At 38.8% G+C, this 8,437-nt stretch overlaps 1 pseudogene; it reads right to left on the bottom strand.

The window, feature by feature from the left end:
* Window positions 1-741: 741 nt before the first annotated feature.
* LOC129399444 (5S ribosomal RNA) lies at window positions 742-859 on the bottom strand (annotated as a pseudogene).
* Between the last annotated feature and the right edge of the window lie 7,578 nt (window positions 860-8,437).

Below are 8,437 nucleotides of genomic sequence, written 5' to 3'. Positions count from 1 at the left end.
GCAATCCACTGTTCAAAAGATGTTATATGTAATTAGAAACTGTCTGCACATATACACTATGTCTGTAAATAGAATAAAAATAATGGTTTCTATTCTAAGTACAATCCAAGATATCAGGGTTCAACAACAAAAATCCCACTGAAATGGTGAGAAAATATTTATTACTATATACATAAGACATGTATATAGTAAGAACTAGAATTACAAAGACCAGAGGAAGAACCTATAGACATTGTGATCAAATAAAATATGATAGCATATAGAAGCATGAATTGCCTTGGTTAAACTCTTAGCAGAAATTAATAGTTGCGTAAGAGAATGTTGCAAACTAAGCAGATAGAATGTGTGCAATTATCACTTCTTTTTGGAGGTATTGTGAGTCAGCTTGGATTCACTACCCTCTGCCCCCATCAAATAACAACCAACACACACAATACCCCAAAAGTACCCTATAAATAAGGCTGGAGCGATAGTACAGTGGGTAGGACAGTTTGCTTTGCACATGGCAAAAGAAAAAACACAAAAAACAGATTCACTCTCTGCATCCCATATGGTCCCCTGAATTCCTCCAGAAGTGATCTCTGAGTACTGAGTCAGGAGTAAGTCCTGAGTACCTCTGGGTGTGACCCAGCCAAACTAACCACAAACAAAATAAGTAGCCTACATCACTAGGCCACCTCACCTAGTTTCATTTTCAAGTAATTAACTTTTCTTTTTTTTTTTTTTTTTTGGTATTTGATCTATATACAGCACCCCATATTCCCAGGCGGTCTCCCATCCAAGTACTAACCAGGCCTGACCCTGCTTAGCTTCCGAGATCAGACGAGATCGGGTGCATTCAGGGTGGTATGGCCTACACGGCAGAGCCTGGCAAGCTACCCGTGGCGTATTCGATATGCCAAAAACAGTAACAAGTCTCATAATGGAGATGGTACTGGTGCCTGCTCGAGCAAATCAATGAACAATGTGATGACAGTGCTACAGTGCTATATGAAACATGTGTCTATCTCAGATCAGCAGGGTGTGACATACACTTAACTTTGGAAGGCTATTGCTTTCTCGTCAGTAACTATTGAAGCTTAACCCTGGAGCAAAGTTTCCCATTCAAACTGTTATGCTTTGGGGCAGAGGTTGGGGTTCGGAATGGAAACTCCCAAACTATGGTGGTGGGAAGGTATAATGGTGGTGGGATCGGTGTTTGAATATTTATGTAATCAAATATTGTGAATTACCTTATAAAAATAAGATAAATTTTTTTTAAAAACATAGACAAGTGAAATGTGTACAAATACTACAACAGAACACTGCTATATGAAGCAACTTAAATTATTTCATAAACCTAGTTATGAAAGACTGCAGACACAAAAGATAAATAGCCCATAATTATGTTTATAAATTTCAATCAGAAAAAGAGAACTTCATATGTTATAAAGCTGGGTAGTAGGTAGAGGTCAGTAAATGGGAGGGACCTGAGGGGAAATTTGGTGTTTGGGCAATACATATATATATACATATATATGTATATACACACATATATATGTATACATATATATAATTTAGATGCAGATTGCATACCGGTAAGCGTTTTACAAAAATTTACAGAATTTAATTATTAACATGATTTCATTTGTTCCCTTTTCACTGTAAACAAAAGTTATACAACACTATGTATAAATTGCTTCTTGCCTCAGATGAAATTAGAGTCATCAGGTGTAGGTACTGCAGGTAACTTTATATCTCCATCTAGGGTTTTATATCAGTGTGTTTAGTGAATTCATTTTTACTTAGTTTGAAATTGTCATATACCGAGTTTACTTTTAGAGGAAAACAGACTTCATGAGTTTCAATTCGTTTTAACTGTATATGAGGGCAGTGACCATATGCCATAACTAGGAAAAAAATGAACACCTTAAGAATGCTTATTCTCTGTTTCATCTAACTACCTGCACAATTTTGCTTTCTTGTCAACTCCTCCTTGAGTAGCTCCAATACATTCTATTAATTAATTAATTGAGAAATGGCACAACTAGTGGTGCTCAGAGGGTACTCCTTGCTCTTTACTCAGGGATCACTGCTGGCAGTGTTCTGGGGACCATATGCATTGCTGCGAATGGAATCTGGGTTAGCATGCACTGGGCCCTCTATACTATCACTCTGGCCCTCCGTTCTTTTTGACTTTGATGAAATTCTCTTCTCTCTCTCTTTCTCTCTCTCTCTTTCTGTCTCTCTATATATACACAGATAGATATAGGTATACACACAAATACATATAATGTGTGTTGTGTGTATAGATAAAGAAATATATTTTAAAAATTTGGAAAAATCTTAAAGGATGACAGTTTTCCTCCTCTGGCTATCCATTTTCAAGATACAGTGAGAGAGAAATGAAAGATAAAATGGGATGGGGTGAAACTCAGCAGTGAAGCAATTGTCTTGTATAAGTGGGGTCTGGCTTTGATCATTGCAAAAATTTATATGTATTTATAAAATATATCAAACTTATGAAGATACAACTTATATACATATATATATCACTGTATTACTGTCATCCTGTTGCTCATCGATTTGCTCAAGCAGGCAGCAGTAGCGTCTCCCTTGTGAGACTTGTTGCGACTGTCTTTGGCATATAGAATATGCCACAGGTAGCTTGCCAGGCTCTGCCATCAGGTGAGATACATTCGGTAGTTTGCTGGGCTCTCCAAGAGGGGTGGAGGAATCAAACCTGGGTCGGCCGCGTGCAAAGCAAACGCCCTACCCACTATGCTATCACTCCAGCCTACCTCAATAATTAGATAGCATTTTAAAAATAAAATAATTGGGCCAGAAAGATAGTACTGTGGGTACAGTATGGCTCTTGTCTTGCATGCACAAATCTGGTTTTAGTTTCTGGCACCAAATATGGTCCCAGAGCTCTGCCAGGAGTGATCCCTGAGCATCATCAGCTGTGGGCGCAGCCCCAAAATACATAAAATAAGCACTAACAAAGAAAGAAAAGAAAAAACTTGCCAAGACTTCTTATAGCTGAGAAAGGGTCAAAATCTCCCAGGAGTAGGGTGGGGGCTGGCATGGCAGAGGAAACATGTATCTGACTGCTTACAGTATTATCACCAATCTGACTGGAGCAGACAGGTAATGTTGAGCCCAACTCCTTCCCAAATAAATGAGTAACCTTAACGTGGCATTGCCTCCTGCAACACTGGTGGATGGTGCAAGCCCAGGATTACTAAAAGAATTCCCCTAAAGACTCTCAGGACTGGACAGTGATCACTTATTGGGCATGTTTTGCATCATATAGCGGCACACATACCAATTCCTCAAAATAACACTATTCTTGACTTTGCAAGCAACTTGTAAGACCTTAACCCCCAAGCCATCTGACCCTATAAGGTGGCTCAGAACAGCCTAACACCATCAGACTTTGTCTGGCAGCTCAGCAAAGGCAGCAAGTATGTTTCTAGTGTTCTATAGGAAGGACAAATGGCAGAAACTCATACAGCCCCACACACTTAGTTCTACTTGTTGGATAACTTCGGCGGTCTCTCCTCCTCAGCTGCAAGGGGCTTAGGTTCACTGAGTATCACCCATCACGGTGCTCCCACACCTCCCATCCATCTATAACTTCTTTGTTCTCTTTGCTTAGCCATGAATAGCCCATTTCCCCTAACCAGACCCTGTGACTTGTAAAGTCAGATTCGTCAGAGATTGTTGGGGTTGCAGGGAGAAAGGAACCCTCATCCACTCTTGGTGGGAATGTCATCTGGTTCAAAGTCTATGAAAAGAAAATGAAGATTCTCCAAGAAGTAGGAATAAAACTGCATGCACTCAGCAACACTCCTTCCTGGCATCTATCCTCAAAACACAAAAATGTTAATTTGAAAAGAATATGGGCATACCTGCGTTCAGTACCTCCCTCAGTACAATAGCCAAGACACAGGATCAATCCAGATGCCCAGCTACAGATGAATGGATCAAGAAATTGTGGTATACGTACACAGTGGAATACTCTGCAGCTCTAAGAAAAAGCAAACAAGGTGCCACTTGTGACAACATGGCTGGAAGTAGTGAGTGCCATGCTGAGTGAAGACAGAGTTGAAGGCACAGACACAGAATGACCTCTCTCAATGACCCCCCTGTACATGGAGATTAAAGACACACAATGAGTCAGCGACAAAGATCCGAAATAATAGTGCGGGAAGGAGCTAGACGGTGGTGAAGCATCACACATGAAAATCCTACTAGGAACAGTAGTGTAAACCACAGTGCAGAAATATTGTTTAAAAATAGCCCCTCTCCTAGAGGCAGAGGGGTGGGTGGGAGGTAAACGGAACTCTGTGTGTGTTTGTGTGTGTGTGTGTGTGTGTGTGTGTGTGTGTGTGAAGGGATGGGTGTTGAAACACTGTATGCCAAAAACCCAGAAACTGTAATTTCACAATGACTAAATTTAAAAAAAAAAAAAAACAGGCAACATAATGGAGGAACTGTTTGACCCCATTGAGTTGTCAGGTTTGAGAGAGAGGGGCCCAGGGCCTGTGGGGTCAGCCAGATAGATTCACTAGCAATGTGTGGGCCTGGAGCTGCCATTATGTGCATGGGAGAGTGTTATTAACAGTATCGCAACCCCCAAAACAAAATTAAGAAAATAAAATAACCAAGAAAGTATTGTCATTGAAACTGGCTATTTTCTCAGGGGGTTGACTGGATCTGTGTGCCCCGCCCCCCTCCCCATCAGAGCCAGATGCAAGGCAGTGACTTCTGCAAGGGAAGCTTTGATTGCAATCTGCAGGCAGGTCAGGAAGTGCACAGGGCTCTCTCTCTCCCTCTAAATTTACAGGGAGAATATTAGAAACGTAGGAAGAGCGTCTTGGTCTTGAAAGTGCACTTCAGGGCAATCAGGATAGAGGCTTAGGGGAAACGAGGCCTCAGGATAAATAGGGTAATGAGGTGTTTGTGCATATTTCCTCCCAAAACGCAACTTGGAGCAGGTTTTCCAGTCTTCTTTGTCTTTACAAGTCGGTGTTCAAAACACACAGTCGAACGTGTGTTCTATGGTTGTGGTCAAGAGCCGCTTCCCCATCCTGGATGGCCAATGGTGATGGATGAAAGAAAGATAGCATGGGGCCAGGCCAGTTGGTGGTCAGTCACTGTCTATTCCGATCCCTGACCCCCATCTCCATAGGAGAATTACACTCCTCTCATCCCTGTCTCACTCACCCCATCCAGTTTCCCTCTTCCCACATTCCAGGTTCCCAGCTTTAGTTAAGAGCAAAATCATGAAAGGTTGGGGGTAGCAATTACACATAGGTGAGGCAGCACAATCAACATTTAACAAGCCCTTCCTTCCCAGGAAGCTCTTCTAGGACAGAATCTCACCCTGCAGGAGATCTGCCCAAGGGCTGAATTTCATCTAAGGGTATATTTCTTCTTTTCTTAGTCGAAGTCTATTAAACAGTCATCTTAAATTTACTTCTTAATAATCTTTCTAGTCATTTTGTTTGGACACAGTAAGAGATATAAGCTTAAAGGGTGGCTCTTCTGGGGACATCTCACTATAGATCCCAGACTACAGCCCCCAGGCCAGGTTAGTCTTTCCTAACCCCAGCAGGTCCTTATTCAGTTACTTCTTGTGGGGTCATGACAGAGTATGTCCATGACCTGGTGCTCTTAACTTATTATAATGTGCTTGGCCTGTCCCTGTTTGATGCCAGAGTAGCTTAATCGTGCCCTGTGTCTACCCAAGTCCCTCATATACATTATATATATATACATATAAGAACTCATATTTAATTAGTAACAGAGCTCAGATTAAAATATAATTCTTATAATTTAGTTCTTATAATTGCTAGTTTGCACTCTTCACAGGAAGAACCTGATATTTTAACAATAATAATTTGTGTGATTTTTTCTCGGACTCACTAATGAATTATTACTTGTCACTCTGCAACTCTGAAATTTGTTTCAGGATAAAGATCATGATTTATCTGGTCTAGGTTCTGACACATACTAGGTTTTTTCATAGTCATTAATTACCTGGTTCCAGCAGCAACAGTCAATTACTCTAACAATCACTCCATATGTTTACCCCATACATTACAGTTGCTCAGATTACATAAGGAAGAAATAATGGCAACATGACATAAACCAGGAAGGCTCTGGGGAGGACAGTTGGTTGCAGTTAAGGCAGCAAAGATCAGATTAACAAATTTTAGATCCCTCAGGTCTTCTTTAATCCTTAAACAAATGTGGTCTACATGACAGAGATGAGAAACTGCAAGGAAAAACTCAAAGAGATATTTCCTGGCGCTTAGTGTGGACCTCCAAACTAGGAGCCAGGAAATATAGTTAGAGCTGAAAATCAAAGTCAGATCAAAGTTAAATCAAATAAAGTTAGACCAAATGTAGTTTTGATCTAACTTTATAAAATAAATCAAAATATAGTTAAAGATAAAAATAGAGCTAAAAATAAAAGGAGACAAATGGTATTTTCATTTTATCAAGCTCACATTTCATTTTCCATATTTCCATTTGTGCCCTTAAATTGGTACATTTGATTTTTTGGCTCATAATTTATTATCATTTCATTTACCTAGAAATAGAAATGAGACAGCTTGATTAAGAGATTAACTGGACTTTTAAAACCTAAAAATAATCTAAATATGGATTACATTAGATTTCAAATTATTTGGGGTTTAATCAAATCTCTAAACACATTGTTGCCAAACATTCTTCCTTTCTCAAATTTTAAATACATGCATATTTTAAAAGAAATTTAATACAAATTTTTCAGAATCACCATTAAAGCTTTCTAACAAGCCTTTTCTTTAAAATGTAAATTATTTTATAAAATAAAATTAGAAGGCATTTTATTTCATACAATCCTAAAAACATACAATCATTTCATCTCCATCCACTTACTAAGTAACCCGTCAAAACATATAGAGATCAATTCAGTCTATAGCTGTCACATTTTCTTAAGAAAAAATTCTTATAAACTAATGTCAGTTTATCACTTACAAGATGGTACTTTATTTACTCTTTTCAGAACAGCTCTTAGATGAAGAAGTTATTAGTTCCTGAAAGGTTGAGTCACTTGCTCAATATTTCGAGGGAAGAAAATGGCAGGGCAGATATTTCACACCAAGTCTGCTTGGTTCTAAAGTCTGTGAATTTTGAAAAGAGATCTTAGAGTGTCTTCAAACTTGCATACTATGAGTAGTACAAAATAAAAAACATCAAAATATAAACTTCCATTACTTTAGGCTTAGGAGGAAAAGAATAAAAGATTGGTAAAGATCATTAAAGTCCCCAAGATATTTCTAGGCCATAAAAGTTCTTAATAATTTGATTATTAAGTTTGGACCACCTATTGCTAGCTATAAAATATTCTTTGAGAGCTAATAACTAATTAGAAAAATTAAACAAATGAACAGAAACAACAACTCCACTGAGTACTATCTTTTACTGTGCCACAAAATCATATTCTTATCTCTTAATCGGAAAGCATTCCTGAAGGAGAAAGAACTCCTTATCTGTTAAAGATGACTTTCAAGAAATGATTGATATAGCTCAAAGACAATGTGCTGGAGAGAACTGAGTCCTGATGAATCATATCATTTCATTTCAGCTCAACTCAACAACTTTTTATTGGCAATCATAAAGACATATGAAAAGCATCCAAAAAAATGTCATGGACAGTCTATTTAAATCTAAAAAACTACTGAGATAGATCACTGAGCATAGTCATACAAGCAGTTGCTGAGGCTATTGATGCATTTATGGTTGTTTTAAATCAAGGTGTTAGGTCAGAGTCAGAAATCATCCCTAGGGCCTGAGTGACAGTAATCAGGTAGATCTCTTGCCTTGCATGCTGCCACCTCAGATTCTATCCCAGCAACACATATGATCCCTTGAGACCTGACAGGAGTGATCCCTGAGCACAGAACCTGACAGAATCCTTGAGAATTGCTGGATATGATCCCCTCCAAAACAAACAATAATAAAGGGGAAATAAAGTCACTCTCTGGAGCAGCGAGCCCAGGTTTGATCTCTTTCACCACCTGAGTCCCACCAGTAGTGATCACTGAGCATAGAGCCAGGCATAGGCTCTGAGAAGCACAAGGTGTGTTCCCTCACCAAAAACCCAAACAAATAAAAAAAAGAAATCATCTTTGCTTTTGAGACACAGAAGTAGTCTCCTTGATAATAAAAATCAACCAAGATCATGGGACACTCAGAACATAAGTTTGTTAATAGTCCATTCCTTCTGTCTCAATACTTTATGGTCAGAAGGCACAAATTACACAAATTTTCATACAGGTATAATTACATTATAAGTTATTAATTACGTTAGCCAGTGTTTCTAATTAGGACTTGAAATGCGGATGTGCTCATGAATTGTAAGTTCATTATCCCTAGTTTAGACAAAGTCAGCTAATTGATT

The sequence above is a fragment of the Sorex araneus genome, chromosome 11, assembly GCF_027595985.1.
Source record: "Sorex araneus isolate mSorAra2 chromosome 11, mSorAra2.pri, whole genome shotgun sequence".
Taxonomy (NCBI): domain Eukaryota; kingdom Metazoa; phylum Chordata; class Mammalia; order Eulipotyphla; family Soricidae; genus Sorex; species Sorex araneus.
Note: the sequence above shows the minus strand (reverse complement) of the source record. Positions and strands in the feature narration are given on the sequence as shown.